General features: G+C 35.9%; 1 protein-coding gene across 1 annotated transcript in view; it reads right to left on the minus strand.

Annotated features, from left to right (window-relative positions):
* Window positions 1–12,256, minus strand: part of MAPK10 (mitogen-activated protein kinase 10) — a 189,572-nt gene extending 177,316 nt beyond the window's left edge. Inside the window, exon 1 of the mRNA XM_060093479.1 lies at window positions 12,194–12,256. The gene's annotated coding sequence lies outside the window, so the exon portion shown is untranslated. The remainder of the gene's footprint in view (window positions 1–12,193) is intronic.
* Window positions 12,257–17,613: the final 5,357 nt, after the last annotated feature.

Below are 17,613 nucleotides of genomic sequence, written 5' to 3' on the forward strand. Positions count from 1 at the left end.
AGTTCATTAGAATACTTTTGTAATAGCAAAATAAATAAATAATAAAAATTAATACTGGAAAAAAATAATCGCAGAAAGACCAATGAATAAGTAAACTATGGTACATTCATTTAGTTGAACACCATATGGTAGTGAAATGGTTGTATAAAGAAACAAATATCAACATGCCAAATATAAACATGGTAAATGAATGAAAAGAAGTTATGGGTAACTTCACTTACGAACGTTACAAAATATACACAACTAAACAATATATTATTTAAGAATATTTTTTTACTATGATAAAACTATAAAGAAAAGCAAAAGAATAAAAAATGCAAAATTCAAGAGATTGGCTATCTCCTAGGGAGGGGAAGAACACCCCTAGAGAGGGGCATGCAGGGGTTTTCATTATGACTACTTTGAGCTGAGTAGTGATGTCATGCAACATTATTTCATTATTATTCTTTAAACCCTACAGGTATAAAATGTATGCTATTTGATATGTCTGATATTTTATAATAGAAAAAGGTTCAAGTGACACAAGGAACAAGGTCCTTCATTCTCTTGCTAGGCATTGTTATCTCTTCATGGATGTCTGGAACCAAAACTCTTGTAAAGCCACTAATAGGAAATGATCTTGAGAAGAAATGTTGAACAGTGTAAAGCAGAACAATAGAAAGAACTCTGTGCTTGATGATATCATTAAACTACTGAATTAAGAAATTCTGGGGCCTCCCTGGTGGCGCAGTGGTTAAGAGTCCGCCTGCCGATGCAGGGGATACGGGTTCGTGCCCCGGTCTGGGAGGATCCCATATGCCGCGGAGTGGCTGGGCCCGTGAGCCATGGCCACTGGGCCTGCGCATCCGGAGCCTGTGCTCCGCAACGGGAGAGGCCACAACAGTGAGAGGCCCACATACCGCAAAAAGAAAAAAAAAAAAAAAGAAAGAAATTCTGGATTTTTCTAATTCTAGATTTTCTGTTATATGAGAAACTAAATCCGTTACAGGAAAAAAACTACTAAAATACAGTCATAAAATAAGTAAAAAGTAAAACAAAACAACAAAAGAAACAAGTTACTCCTCAAATTTCAATCTGTGAGATTATTTTATTACATTTCCATGAGATTCATGTATAATTTTTGCCAGATAGCTACCTCCATTTCTTATTTTTAATTTTTTAAAAATTTAGTTTGCCCAGGTATAATTTACACACAGCAAAATGAACAGTTCTAAAATGTGCAGATTGATGAGTTTTGACAAATGCCTATATCCATGTAACTCACATTGTGATAAAGGTAAAGTCTGAAAATCCCTGTACCTTTTTCTTGACAATAGTCCCCACCCCCCATGCAACAATGTTCTAACTTCTTTCTCTATATAGATTAGTTTTTCTTGTCCTAGAACGCATATAAATGAAATCATACAGTATATATTCTTTTTCATTGGGCTTCTTTTAGAATTCATCCATGTTGGCAAAAGTATCAGTAGTTGTTCTTTTTTTTTTTTTTGCTGAGTAAGGTGTATCAGTTTATCTATTCTCTATTCTGCTTTTAGATATTTTAGGTGTTTCTATTTTTTGGATATCAATAATGCGGCACGAACATTTATATACATGTATTTTTGCACAAATATGTTTTCATTTCTTTTGGGAAAAGTACCTAAAGAAGGAATTGTTGGACCGTGGGATAGGAATATATTTAACTTATTAAAAATTGTCTATCCCCTGTAGCAATGCATAAAAATTCAGTTGCTTCACATCCTTGCCAACATTTTGTGTTATCAGTTTTCTAAATTTTAATCATTCTAGTGAGTGTTTAGTAGTATTTCATTATGGTTTTATTTTTTATTTCCCTGATGACTAATAGTGTTGACAATGTTTCTCATGAGTTTATTGGCCATTTATTTATCTTACTCGGTAGAGTGACTTTTCAAGTATAATACTTTGCCCATTTGGTGGGGCTGTGGGTGGCAGAAGCGAGTTATTTGTCTTTTTATAGAAATTCTCTATTTCAGATTAAAGTTTACTGTCAGTTACATGTATTATGAATATTTTCTTTCAGTCTGTAGCTTGCATACTCAGCTTATTGATGCTTTCTTTTAGTGAGTAATATTTAATTTTTATGAAATATATTTTATGATTTATTTTCCTTTTATTATTAGTGCTTTCTTCATTTTCTCAAGGGACCTTTCCCAATCCAAGTTCATGAGGATATTCTTCCACATTTTCTTCATGAAATTTTACATTGTTGATTTTACTTTTAGGTCTATGATACTTCTCCAATTAATTTTAATTCATGGTGTGATGTATAAGCTGAGGTTCACATTTATTTCTTAATGATACACAGTTGTTCAAGCATTCTTAGTGAAAAGACTTTCCTTTCCATATTGAGTTGCCTTGCTGCCTTGGTTAAAAAATCAGTTGATTGTACCAATGCAAGTCTATTTCAGGATTCTATTCTATTCCATTTATCTGTTGTATATCTTCACCCTAATACCATCTTGTCTTGATAACTGTAGCTTTATAATAGTCTTAAAATTAGGGAAGTCCCCAGATTTTTCTTTTATTTTATTTTTGGGATTATTCTAGGCCTCTGCATTTCCACATTAATTTTAAAATCAGCCTAACATTTCAAAATTTTTTTAAATCCTTCTAGAATTTTGATTGGGATTGCATCAGAACTATAGATCACCTGGGAAAGAATAGATATCTTAATATCGGGTGTTTTATCCACAATCATAGTATATTTGTCCATTTACTTCAGTTCTAATTTATCTCAGGAATCTTTTGTAGTTTACAGTACATAGATAGACCTTATATTTTTTAAGTTTATTCTTTAGCATTTATATTTTTTGATGCTATTGTAAATGGCATGTTTTCATTTCCATTTCCTAAATGCTTATTTCTAAAAATAAAGTTGATTTTTGTAAGTGACCTTGTATCTAAAACTCTATTAAATTCACTTATTTAATCTAGTAAATATTTTGTTGATGGTTTAGGATTTTCTTTATACACAGAAATGTCATCTGCAAGTGAAGACAGTTTTTGCTTCTTCCTTTCCAATCTGACTTTTCTTGCCTAATTGTCCTGCCTCCAGTACAATATTGAAGAGGAGTGATGACTTGTCGATAATCTCTGCCTTTTTTTTTTTTTTTTTTTTTTTTGCGGTATGAGGGCCTCTCACTGCTAAGGCCTCTCCTGTTGCGGAGCACAGGCTCCGGACGCGCAGGCTTAGTGGCCATGGCTCATGGGACCAGCCGCTGCACGGCATGTGGGATCTTCCGGGAGTGGGGCACGAACCCGTGTCCCCTGCATCGGCAGGTGTATTCTTAACCACTGTGCCACCACGGAAGCCCATCTCTGCCTTTTAACGGATACACTGATCCATTTTCATTTAAAGTAATTATGGATGTTATTGAGTTTAAGTCTACCATCATACAATTAGTTTTGTATTTTATCCCTATATTCTTTTTTTCTTTTTTTAGCTTTATTGAAGTATAACTGACAAATAAATTGCTTAAGACATTTAAAGTATTCAATATGATGACGTGATATATGCATACGTTTTGAAAGGACTTCCCCCATCTAGTTAATTCACACATCAATCACCCCACATATTCCCTGCCCCCTTTATTGGCGAGAACATTTAAGTTCTACTCTCTAGGAAGTTTTGATTATATAATACAGTGCTATGAACTATAGTCACCATGTTATACATTAGATCCTCTTATGGATCTTACTCAACTTATAATGATAGTCTGTGCCTTATTACCAACCTCTCCCTACCCTATTCCTCCAACCACACCAAGCCAATGGCAATCACTTATCTACTCTCTGGTTTCTATACCTTGGCTACTGTGAATAATGCTGCAGTGAACATGGGAGTACAGATATCTCTCTGAGATAATGGTTTATTTTCCTTGGATATATATCCAAAAATGGCATTTCTGGATCTTATGGTAGTTATATTTTCAATTTCTTTTTTTTAACATCTATATTAGAGTATAATTGCTTTACAATGGTGTGTCCATTTCTGCTTTATAACAAAGTGAATCAGTTATACATATACATATGTCCCCATATCTCTTCCCTCTTGCATCTCCCTCCCTCCCACCATCCCTATCCCAGCACTCTAGGTGGTCACAAAGCCCCGAGCTGATCTCCCTGTGCTATGCTGCTACTCCCCACTAGCTATCTACCTTACGTTTGGTAGTGTATATATGTCCATGCCACTCTCTCACTTTGTCCCAGCTTATCCTTCCCCCTCCCCGTATCCTCAAGTCCATTCTCTAGTAGGTCTGCATCTTTATTCCTGTCTTGTCCCTAGATTCTTCTGACCATTTTTCTTTTTTTTTCTTTTTTAGATTCCATATATGTGTGTTAGCATATGGTATTTGTTTTTCTCGTTCTGACTTACTTCACTCTGTATGACAGTCTCCACCTCACTACAAATAACTCAGTTTTGCTTCTTTTTATGGCTGAGTAATATTCCATTGTATATATGTGCCACATCTTCTTTATCCATTCATCTGTTGATGGACACTTAGGTTGCTTCCATGGCCTGGCTATTGTAAATAGAGCTGCAATGAACATTTTGGTACATGACTATTTTAAAATTATGGTTTTCTCAGGGTATATGCCTAGTAGTGGGATTGCTCGGTCATATGGTAATTCTATTTTTAGTTTTTTAAGGAATCTCTATACTCTTCTCCATAGTGGCTGTATCAATTTATATTCCCTCCAACAGTGCAAGAGGGTTCACTTTTTTCCACACACTTTCCAGCATTTATTATTTGTAATTTTTTGATGATGGCCATTCTGACCAGTGTGAGATGATATCTCATTGTAGTTTTGATTTGCATTTCTCTAATGGTTAACGAGATTGAGCATTCTTTCATGTGTTTGTTGGCAATCTGTATATCTTCATTGGAGAAAGGTCTATTTAGGTCTTCTGCCCATTTTTGGATTGGGTTGTTTGTTTTTTAATATTGAGCTGCATGAGTTGCTTGTATGTTTTGGAGATTAATACTTTGCCAGTTGCTTCATTTGCAAATATTTTCTCGCATTCTGAGGGTTGTCTTTCTGTCTTGTTTATGGTTTCCTTTGCTGTGCAAAAGTTTTAAGTTTCATTAGGTCCCATGTGTTTATTTTTGTTTTTATTTCCATTTCTCTAGGAGGTGGGTCAAAAAGGATCTTGCTGTGATTTATGTCATAGAGTGTTCTGCCTATGCTTTCCTCTAAGAGTTTGATGGTGTCTGGACTTACATTTAGGTCTTTAATCCATTTTGAGTTTATTTTTGTGTATGGTGTTAGGGAGTGTTCTAATTTCATTCTTTTATATGTCTTTATATGTCCAGTTTTGCCAGCACCACTTATTGAAGAGGCTTTCTTTTCTCCACTGTATATTCTTGCCTCCTTTATCAAAGGTAAGGTGACCATATGTGTGTGCGTTTATCTCTGGGCTTTCTATCCTGTTCCATTGATCTATATTTCTGTTTTTGTGCCAGTACCATACTGTCTTGATTACTGTAGCTTTGTAGCATTGTCTGAAGTCAGGGAGCCTGATTCCTCAAGCTCCATTTTTCGTTCTCAAGATTGCTTTGGCTACTTGGGGTCTTTTGTCTTTCCATACAAAGAGTGAAATTCTTTGTTCTACTTCTGTGAAAAATGCCAGTGGTAGTTTGATAGGGATTGCTTTGAGTCTGTAGATTGCTTTGGGTAGTAGAGTCATTTTCACAATGTTGATTCTTCCAATCCAAGAACATAGTATATCTCTTCATATATTTGTAGTATCTTTAATTTCTTTCATCAGTGTCTTATAATTATCTGCATACAGGTTTTTTATCACTTTAGGTAGATTTATACCTAGATATTTTATTCTTTTTATTGCATTGGTAAATGGGAGTGTTTTCTTAATTTCACTTTCAGATATTTCATCATTAGTGTATAGGATTGCAAGAGATTTCTGTGCTTTAATTTTGTATCCTGCTACTTTACCAGATTCATCGATTAGCTCTAATAATTTTTCTGGTAGCATCTTAGAATTCTTTATGTATAGTATCATGTCACCTGCAAACAGTGACAGCTTTACTTCTTCTTTTCCAATTTGGATTCCTTTTATTTCCTTTTCTTCTCTGATTGCTGTGGCTAAAACTTCCAAAACTATGTTAAATAATAGTGGTGAGAGTGGGCAACCTTGTCTTGTTCCTGATCTTAGTGGAAATGGTTTCAGGTTTTCACCATTGAGGACGATGTCGGCTGTGAGCTAGTCATATATGGCTGTTATTATGTTGAGGAAAGTTCCCTCTATGCCTACTTTCTGGAGGGTTTTTGTAATAAATGTGTGTTGAAGTTTGTCGAAAGTTTCCTTTGCATCTATTGAGATGATCATATGGTTTTTCTCCTTCAATTTGTTAATATGGTGTATCACGTTGAATGATTTGCTTATATTGAAGAATCCTTGCATTCCTGGGATAAACACCACTTGATCATGGTGTATGTTCCTTTTAATGTGCTGTTGGATTCTGTTTGCTAGTATTTTGTTAAGGATTTTTGCATATATGTTCTTCAGTGATATTGGCCTGTAGTTTTCTTTCTTTGTGACATCCTTGTCTGGTTTTGGTATCAGAGTGATGGTGGCCTCGTTGAATGAGTTTGGGAGTGTTCCTCCCTCTGCTATATTTTGGAAGAGTTTGAGAAGGATAGGTGTTAGCTCTTCTCTAAATGTTTGATAGAATTCGCCTGTGAAGCCATCTGGTCCTGGGCTTTTGTTTGTTGGAAGATTTTTAATCACAGTTTCATTTTCAGTGCTTGTGATTGGTCTGTTTATATTTTCTATTTCTTCCTGGTTAAGTCTCGGCAGGTTGTACATTTCTAAGAATTTGAACATTTCTTCCAGGTTGTCCATTTCATTGGCATATAGTTGCTTCTAGTAATCTCTCATGATCCTTTGTATTGCTGCAGTATCAGTTGTTACCTCTCCTTTTTCATTTCTAATTCTATTGATTTGAGTCTTCTCCCTTTTTTTCTTGATGTGTCTGACTAATGGTTTATCAATTTTGTTTATCTTCTCAAAGAATCAGCTTTAATTTTATTGATCTTTGCTATCGTTTCCTTCATTTCTTTTTCATTTATTTCTGATCTGATCTTTATGATTTCTTTCCTTCTGCTAACTTTGGCGTTATTTTGTTCTTTCTCTAATTGCTTTAGGTGTAAGTTTACTTTGTTTATTTGAGATGTTTCTTGTTTCTTAAGGTTGGCTTGTATAGCTATAATCTTCCCTCTTAGAACTACTTTTGCTGCATCCCACAGGTTTTGGGTTGTTGTGTTTTCACTGTCATTTGTTTCTAGGTATTTTTTCATTTCCTCTTTGATTTCTTCAGTGATCTCTTGGTTATTAAGTAATGTATTGTTTAGCCTCCATGTGTTTGTATTTCTTACAGATTTTTTCCTGTAATTGATGTCTAGTCTCATAGCATTGTGGTTGGAAAAGATACTTGATACGATTTCAATTTTCTTAAATTTTCAAGGCTTGATTTGTGACCCAAGATATGATCTATCCTGGAGAATGTTCCATGAGCACTTGAGAAGAATGTGTATTCTGTTGTTTTAGAATGGAATGTCCTATAAATATCAATTAAGTCCATCTTGTTTAATGTATCATTTAAAGCTTGTGTTTCCTTATTTATTTTCATTTTGGATGATCTGTCCATTGGTGAAAGTGGGGTGTTAAAGTCCCCTACTATGATTGTGTTAATGTCTAATTCCCCTTTTATGGCTGTTAGTATTTGCCTTATGTATTGAGGTGCTCCTAGGTTGGGTGTATAAATATTTACAATTGTTATATCTTCTTCTTGGATCAATCCGTTGATCATTATGTAGTGTACTTCTTTGTCTCTTCTGATAATCTTTGTTTTAAAGTCTATTTTGTCTGATATGAGAATTGCTACTACAGCTTTCTTTTGATTTCCATTTGCATGGGATATTTTTTCCATCCCTTCACATTCAGTCTGTATGTGTACCTAGGTCTGAAGTGGGTCTCTTTTAGACAGCATATATATGGGTCTTGTTTTTGTATCCATTCAGCCAGTCTATGTCTTTTGGTGGGAGCATTTAATTCATTTACATTTAAGGTAATTATTAATATGTATGTTCCTATTACCATTTTCTTAATTGTTTTGGCTTTATTATTGTAGGTGTTTTCCTTCTCTTGTGTTTCCTGCCCAGAGAAGTTCCTTTAGCATTTGTTGTAAAACTGGTTTGGTGGTGCTCAGTTGTCTTATCTTTTCTTGTCTGTAAAGCTTTTAATTTATCCATCAAATCTGAATGAGATCTTTGCTGGGTAGAGTAATCTTGGTTGTAGGTTTTTCTCTTTCATCACTTTAAATATGTCCTGCCACTGCCTTCTGGCTTGCAGAGTTTCTGCTGAAAGATCAGCTGTTAACCTTATGGGGATTCCCTTATTTGTTACTTGTTGTTTTTCCCTTGCTGCTTTTAATATTTGTTCTTTGTATTTAATTTTTGATAGTTTGATTAATATGTGTCTTGGCATGTTTCTCCTTGGATTTATCCTATATGGGACTCTCTGTGCTTCCTGGACTTGAATAACTATTTCCTTTCCCATATTAAGGAAGTTTTCAACTATAATCTCTTCAAATATTTTCTCAGTCCCTTTCTTTTTCTCTTCTTCTTCTGGGACCCCTATAATTCCAATGCTGGTGCGTTTAATGTTGTCCCAGAGTTCTCTGAGTCTCTCCTCAATTTTTTACATTCTTTTTTCTTTATTCATCTCTGCAGTAGTTATTTCCACTATTTTATCTTCCAGGTCACTTATCCGTTCTTCTGTTTCCATTATTCTGCTATTGATCCCTTCTAGAGAATTTTTGCAGTCCTCTCACTGTTGTGGCCTCTTCCGTTGCAGAGCTCCAGATGCGCAGGCTCAGCAGCCATGGCTCACGGGCTCAGCCACTCCGTGGCATGTGAGATCTTCCCAGACTGGGGCATGAACCCATGTCCCCTGAATCGGCAGGCAGACTCTCAACCACTGCACCACCAGGGAAGTCCAATCCCTTCTAGAGAATTTTTAATTTCATTTATTGTGTTGTTCATCTCTGTTTGTTTGCTCTTTACTTCTTCTAGGTCCTTGTTAAATGTTTCTTGTATTTTCTCCATTCTACTTCCAAGATTTTGGGTCATCTTTACTATCATTATTCTGAATTCTTTTTCTGGTAGACTGCTTATTTCCTCTTCATTTGTTAGGTCTGGTGGGGTTTTGCCTTGCCCCTCCATCTCCTGTGTGTTTCTCTGTCTTCTCATTTTGCTTAACTTACTGTGTTTTGTGTCTCCTTTTTGCAGGCTGCAGGTTCGTAGTTTCTGGTGTTTGTCTCCAGTGGCTAAGGTTAGTTCAATGGGTTGTGTAGGGTTCCTGTTGGAGGGGACTAGTGCCTGTGTTCTGGTGGATGCAGCTAGATCTTGTCTTTCTGATGGTCAGGTCCATGGATGGTGGTGTGTTTTGAGGTGTCTGTAGCCTTATTATGATTTTAGGCAACCTCTGTGCTAATGGATGGAGTTGTGTTCCTGTCTTGCTAGTTGTTTGACATAGGGTGTCCTACACTGTAGCTTGCTGGTTGTTGAGTGAAGCTGGGTGTTGGTGTTGAGATGGAGATCTCTGGGAGATTTTCACCATTTGATATTACCTGGAGCTGGGAGATCTCTTGTGGACCAGTGTCCTGAACTTGACTCTCCCACCTCAGTGGTACAGCCCCGACGCCTGTCTGGAGCACCAAGAGCCTGTCCTCCACACAGCTCAGAATAAAAGGGAGAAAAGAAAGAAAGAAAGAAGAAGATAAAATAAAATAAAGTTATTAAAATAAAAAATAATTATTAAGAAAAAAAATGTTTGTAATAAGAAAACAAAACAAAACAAAATGGACAAACAGAACCCTAGGGCAAATGGTAAAATCAAAGCTATACAGACAAAATCACACACAGAAGCATACACATAAACACTCAGAAAAAGAGATAAAGGGGGAAAAAATGTATCGTTGCTCCCAAAGTCCACCTCCTCAATTTGGGATGATTCATTGTCCATTCAGGTATTCCACAGATGCAGGGATGCAGGTACATCAAGTTGATTGTGGAAATTTAATCCACTGCTCCTGGGGCTGCTGGGAGAAATTTCCCTTTCTCTTCTTTCTTCGCACAACTCCCAGGGTTCAGCTTTGGATTTGGACCCGTCTCTTTGTGTAGGTCACCTGAGGGCACTTGTTCTTCGCTCAGACAGTACGGGGTTAAAGAAAGCAACTGATTCGGAGGCTCTGGCTCACTCCGGCCGGGGGGAGGGAGGGGTACGAAGTGCGGGGCGAGCCTGCGGCAGCAGAGGCCAGCATGATGTTGCACCAGCCTGAGGCGTGCTGTGTATTCTCCCTGGGAAGTTTCCCCTGGATCACGGGACCCTGGCAGTGGCGGGCTGCACAGGCCCCCGGGAAGGAAGGTGTGGATAGTGACCTGTGCTTGCACACAGGCTTCTTGGTGGCGGCAGCAGCAGCCTTAGCATCTCATGCCCATCTCTGGGGTCCGCGCTGATAGCCGCGGCTTGAGCCCGTCCCTGGAGCTCCTTTAAGCAGCGCTCTTAATCCCCTCTCCTCGCGCACCAGAAAACAAAGAGGCAAGAAAAAGTCTCTTTTCTTCGGCAGCTCCAGAATTTTTCCCGGACTCCCTCCCGGCTAGCTGTGGCGCACTAACCCCTTCAGGCTGCGTTCTCGCCGCCAGTTCTCTACCTGCAATTGAATCCGACCGAAGCCCGAGCCTCAGCTCCCAGCCCCCATCCGCCCGTGCGGGTGAGCAGAAAAGCCTCTCGGGCTGGTGAGTGCCGGTCGGCACCGATCCTCTGTGCGGGAATCTCTCCACTTTGCCCTCTGCACCCCGGTGGCTGCGCTCTCCTCTGCGGCTCCAAAGCTTCCCCCTTCTGCCACCCGCAGTCTCCGCCCACAAAGGGGCTTCTAGTGTGTGGAAACTTTTCCTCCTTCACAGCTCCCTCCCACTGGTGCAGGTCCCGTCCTTATTTTGTCTCTGTTTTTTCTTTTTTCTTTTGCCCTACCCAAGTACTTGGGGAGTTTCTTGCCTTTTGAGAGGTCTGAGGTCTTCTGCCAGCGTTCAGTAGGTGTTCTGTAGGAGCTGTTCCACATGTAGATGTATTTCTTATGTATTTGTGGGGAGGAAGGTGATCTCCACGTCTTACTCTTCCTCCATCTTGAAGCTCCTCTATCCCTCTATTCTTTATTGCATTTTTCTTCCTTCTGAGCTTTTTTTGGAAGAACTGTGTATCTTTTTGTTTCCCATTTTATTTTATGCAATAAATTGTTATATTTCTTTTTCTTTTTTTAATGGTTGTTCTAGAGTGTGCAACATGCATTTATTTTTAGTAAACTAGGTTCAAATAATAGTATCCTACTTCACACATATAGCTTAAGAAACTTACAATAGTATGCTTCAATTTTCCTTTGAGCTATTGTTGTCATATATTTTAATTATACATATTTTATAAACTCTACAACATATTGCCATGATTTTTTTCTTTTCATAAGCCATTCTATTTTAAGATTTTAAGAATTTACAAAGAAAAGTATTTTATATTTAATCATGTATTTTATGTGTACAGTCCTTTCATACATTTAAGTTTATTCTTAAGCATTTATGTTTTCATATTATAAATGGCATTTTTATTTTATTTCCATTTTCCAAATTCTCATTTCCAGCATTTAAAATACGTGGTTCCATTGTTGTTTCACTATGTTGTAGCACATGTTAAATGGAGAAATGTTCTCCCAGCCACTCTTCAGACTTTCCTTAGTTTTCTCACAGCATTTTGTTCATAGTTTTATTATGAGTATCTTATAATATTGTAACTGTTTGTTCATATGTCTGTTCCATACTACATTATGACCTTCTTGGGGAAAGTGATTATGTTTTATTCATGTTCACAACCCCAGGGCCAGCGCTCTTCTTAGTGTAGAGCTAATGTTGAGTAAATATTTATTGAATAAAAAGTGAATCAAAGGAAAAAAGCTTCTTTCCTTCTCTACCACAAATCTAACTATTTTCATTATCTTTTCATATTGAGACCTATGAATTTTCAATAAATTTGATGAGAACAAATTAGGAATGAGACGTTTGAAGTAGTGAAAGTATGAAAGAGTCCAGCAAAGATACCTGCAAAAATGTTACCATGCAGGGCAGTTTTCGTTCTGTACTGCTGAACTGGGCATGTGGGAAATAATAAGATCCAGCCCCCCACTTGAAATGAACAATGTATTTTAATTTTTAATGAATGAATAATCTTGCTATGAAAAGCAAGCATCTTGACCTTTACTGGTTTGAATTATAAAGATTCCAAATGTAGCTCTATGACTAAGTCACTAAGTCAAGGCAGAATCTTCTTGTTCCTCAAAGGGACATTAAAGGAAAGAGAATGTTCAGTATGATAATCTTAGTGAATTACAGAAACCTAGTTTGGTAATTATATTTCCTAGTAGCCTGGCAGAGAACATTTGGCACCACTGCATAGGAACAACACAAATGGCCAGGGCACTATCTTCATATTAGGCTAAAGTGGAATTCGTGACAACATTTTGGTACAATATGGGACCTATAAGTAGCTTGAAAAGGGAGGGGATGATAATTTGGGGAGTTTAGTGCTTTCAATTACTGGTTGGTCTTTTGGGAAAACCCTCATATGTTCATTTCCTGCTATGTACTCTACTGAGTTTCTCCTCATTACATGCCTATAGGAGTTAATGGCTACTCTGAGCAAAGCAGTAGGCCAAGTTGTAAAAATGAGATACACTTGAGAATTCATTAGGTTGAACTGGTGCACAGCAGTTGCTATAAAAGAATGTAACTATGATGTGTTTTAATAGCTTAGATCAATACTTAAATTCTTTTGCATGTGAGATGTGCCAACTAAACCACAGGAGGTTTGAGAATCTTCACAGATGAAAAAATCAAATTGTTCTGGGCAGCTACAGGCTCCCATGGTTTGTCACTGAAATGCAATATACACACGGGCAAACCAAATGAACTACTGATTCCAAACAACAGTCTAAGGTCCAGCAGTTTCCAAGTTGAGTTTGTATACCACAAACACATTGTCTATAAATAATTTTTGTATTTAACACATACCAGATTTAGTATAAATGACTCTCTTACTAGCCTGCAAACACATATACAATATTAAAATACACAGTCACTGTTAATTACAAAAAACACTGTCTCTTCTATGCCCAAAATGGTTCTCCTAACCATGTGCAAAAAAAAGTAATTATATCTAAAAACTAGTAATTATCTTTTCAAGTGCTGATATAGAAAATGAAATTAAATTTAATTTTCTATTAACAATTGTGCATATGCTCACTTTAAAATATTATTAAATCTTTACATCCATGGACTATCATTTAGAGCAGGGCTCAGTAAGCTGTAGCCCATGCACCAAATTCAACTCATTACCTTCTTATAAATAAAGTTTTATTGGAACACAGCCATCTATTAGTTTACATATTATCTATGGCTGCTTTCACACTATAATGGCAGAGTTGAGTATTTGGGAGAGGGACTGTATGGCCTGCAAAGTCTAAATTATTTACTATCTCACCATTTACAGAAAAAGTTTGCCTCTGATTTAGCACACTCTACCCACAAATATCTAGGAGTACATCATTAGCTTCAGGAGATATGCTAGCTCCTTCTAAGGAGTCTGTGCTTGTCTACATCTAAAAGCTAAATATCTCTTAAAATAGTGTTTATGTAACAAGATGATTCCTTCCACAGAAATCCTTTGATAAGCTTATTTAGCAGGAGTAAAGCAATAGAGACCAGAATGTAAGAGATGGCAGAATGAGGCAAATGCACAAGAAAAAGTGTGGAGTATTAAGAGATAGGACATATAAAAGATGTAGAAATGGTGAGATTCACCAATCCAAGAATTATACCATACAAACATTTTTAAGCTTTCTTAATTTTGAACATATAGCATTGCTTCTGGTCCTGGAAGAGTTAGCTAATGGAAACTCATGTCACAAAACTCTACATGCACTGGGTAAACTATAACAAAAATTAACACAGCTGAATTTGTATTATAAAAGGAAAATTGCCAGTGGTGTTCTGAAGTTGGCTCCTACAACCAGCTTACAAAACCTGGTGTGCACATCCCTTCCCACCTCCATGCTTGATGACACCACTTCAGTAGTTTAAAATTGGCTGTGCTGGGGATATGCTACAAACCCGAGCACTTTTTCTCAGAGAACTAATAATTAAACATTTACTAACAAACCACTGGAAGTTACCAGGTACAAGAAATGAAGAAGAAGAAAAAAAAAACACTGAAAGATGAATCACATATTTTCCATAAGTATCACAAGGAAACCAAACACCACAAGTGAGCATTATCAGATACTATAAAAGAAGTATTACCACCACAAGAACTTTAGACATGATGAAAAACAATTGGAAAGACCATATATAGGAATGAATAAAATAATTAAAGAGTCAGAATAAATGCCATAAGAAATAAGATATCACTATGATTAGAGGAAAAATGGATAGATTTGAAAATGAATTAAATAGAAGTTGTGGGAAAAGTAGCTTTTAAATTAAAAGTCTAATAGATTAAACAGATTAAATGGAAACAGTTGAGCTAATGAACTGGAAGGTAATTCACAGGAATTTATGATAGAATAATAAAGAGATGGAAAATATGAAAGACTGAGAGACATATACATTAACAAGGTCCAAAATAAATATAATTGGAGTTCCAGAAGGAACAAAGCAAATAAATAGAAAGGGCAAGGAACAATATCTGAAGTAATAATGACCGTTAATTCTCCTAAAAAGCTGAAAAACATAATGAAGTCCTTAGCAGGATAGATAAGAATAAATCCATGCCTAGAAATATTACAAGTAACTATAGAAGAGCCAAACAGTGATAAAATCTTAAAAATAACTAGAGATAGGAGTCAGAATCCTCAGAAAAGAATAATTGGACTGAAGGAAAACTGATGGGCATACAATAAAGTATTAAGGTAGAAAAAACGGTGCTTTAGAAATAAGTCAATTTAAAACACAGTATAGAACCAATATAATGAGAACAATGGAACATACAAACAAAAAAAGGTCATTTTATCACCAACATATAATGGAAAGTAAAGTGCTCTAATTTTGATAAGAAAAATTCTAATTTTGATGACAAAAACATAGTACAATTGGCAACCAGTTGAAAGAGAACTAATTAACATTAGAGGTCACCTTCCTCCTTCACCAAAGAGAGACACAGACACCAAGCAAGATAGTCAGTACAACAAAATAGTCCCAATACAAAATGGCTATCAAAGTAATTTTTTAAAAGGGTTTTATCTTAATAGCAAAGAAATAAAAAATAAGACAGTATTTTACTCATCAAATTGTGGAAGTTTTTTGATAATTAATATATTCAATGCAGAGAAACAGACCTACCTGTTCTCCTCCTCCCAGACATCCATTTCTCTCAATAATTCATTCATGTTTACACAATATAAAATAAGCACTAAATAAATATTTATTGAATGAATCAATAGATGTTGCAAATAAATATCCGTTCAGTACTGGGGGTAGCTTGACAACAATGTATTCAATTGCTTAAAAATGTATTTAAGACAAATAATTCCATACCTAAGAATTTATGCTAAAGATATATAATCAAGTATCTGTACAAAGATTAATCTATAAAAATGTTCACCACAGCATTATTTATAGTAAAATAATTGGAAAACTAAATGCTCCATAAAAATGGATTAATAAAATAATTATCATAAAAGCATATAACATAATTCCATTTAAGCATTTAAAAATCATAAGATGGATAAACATTCACAATATACTGTAAAGTGGAAAAACATTTTAAAAATACCACAATATGTCCCCAATCTTTTAAAAACTGAGTAGATATGAAAATAGTTTTACAGAGATAGAACTGTGTCCATATTTATCACTTTGTGCTTTTACATATTTTCTACTTTTTACAATGAAGACTACATCTTTTAATAAGGAAAAATGTTATTACGGCATATGGTAAGATAACAGATGCAAAGCTTTTGAACTGAAAGAAAACATAGCAAGCATCTAAGCAACTTCATTTCACAGATGAGAAACTTGAGGCCTAATGGTAAATAGTTAGGAAATCTTCCAAATTCACATATCTCATCAGCGAGGCAATAGGACTGTAATCCAAATGTCCAAAATGCTATGCAGTAAACACAGATTAGATTTCTCAAAATCTTGGCCAGCAAACATGTTAAATATATTATCAGTGGCCTCCCGGGAACTGATTTTTTTCTCTTCTAAATTCTCCTAAAATTCATGTATATGGGGCCTGCACCTAGACACAAGTGTTTTACTTATTTTTCTAAAGTAGCCTGTATACAATTACATTAACATAGAGAAACAGGATTTTTTCATCATCCTTATAGTTTATAAAACAAATAAAATATTTCTTGAATTGGTTCTAGTGGGTTTAACAGACACCACCAGTTCAAATCTCATTATCTATCACAAAAGGTATTTTGCCCAGGTGAGGGATCTAAACCACTATTTTTTTGCCTGGTTATATATTTTTCTTCAACATTTGTCATGACATTTTTCCATCTAAATATCAAAAGGTATAAAACTCAGCTCCTCAGTTACTGTAGGAAACCCAATGTATCTCCCACCACCACAGCCATCATTCTATACACAGAACACTCAGAACCTAACATCTGCGTGCTCCACACCTGCGAGCATTTCTAGGTTTGTGTGTGTACACATGTGAATTACACGTGGTCTTTTTTTCTAAATAGTTACCTGAGGGAAAGTATGCTATTTTTTCCCTTAGTGATTCCATATTAATAATCTTTGTAAAGCATAGAGTATAGTGCCTTTTATATAGTAAGTGCTATGTGTTTTCATGTATACAATTTGATAGATAAGTCATTAACATTTCACATCACAGAAAATAAATACATTCAGACTACAAGTGCCAAAGAGTAAAAATAGAAATAGTGTTTGTATTTGTGTTGATTTTTACTCAGAATTACTTATGTATAACCATTTTTATATTAACTTCATTTTAAAAAGAAAATTCAAATTCCCATCACATGAAGTCAGTGAAAAATGTATGTATATATCCAGTATCCATTCTGCGTCAGGTGTTATAGAGGGGACTCCAAGTACAAAAGTGAACAATTCAAAGATAAAAGGTCAAAATTAGTGCCTTTAAGGAATTCCCTTTTAATTTTAAGTAAATTAAAATACTGTACATATATATGGGTTTATTTTTAAATCCTCAAAGTTCAAAATTTTCTATTACAGTAACTTTTTTTTTTTTTTTTTTTTTTTTTTTTTTTTTTTTTTTTTTTTTGCGGTACGTGGGCCTCTCACTGTTGTGGCCTCTCCCGTTGCGGAGCACAGGCTCCGGATGCACAGGCTCAGCGGCCATGACTCACGGGCCCAGCCGCTCTGCAGCATGTGGGATCCACCCGGACTGGGGCACGAACCCGTGTCCTCTGCATCGGCAGGCGGACTCTCAACCACTGTGCCACCAGGGAAGCCCTACAGTAACTGTTTAATTTT

This window comes from Mesoplodon densirostris, chromosome 1 (assembly GCF_025265405.1).
Source record: "Mesoplodon densirostris isolate mMesDen1 chromosome 1, mMesDen1 primary haplotype, whole genome shotgun sequence".
NCBI lineage: Eukaryota > Metazoa > Chordata > Mammalia > Artiodactyla > Ziphiidae > Mesoplodon > Mesoplodon densirostris.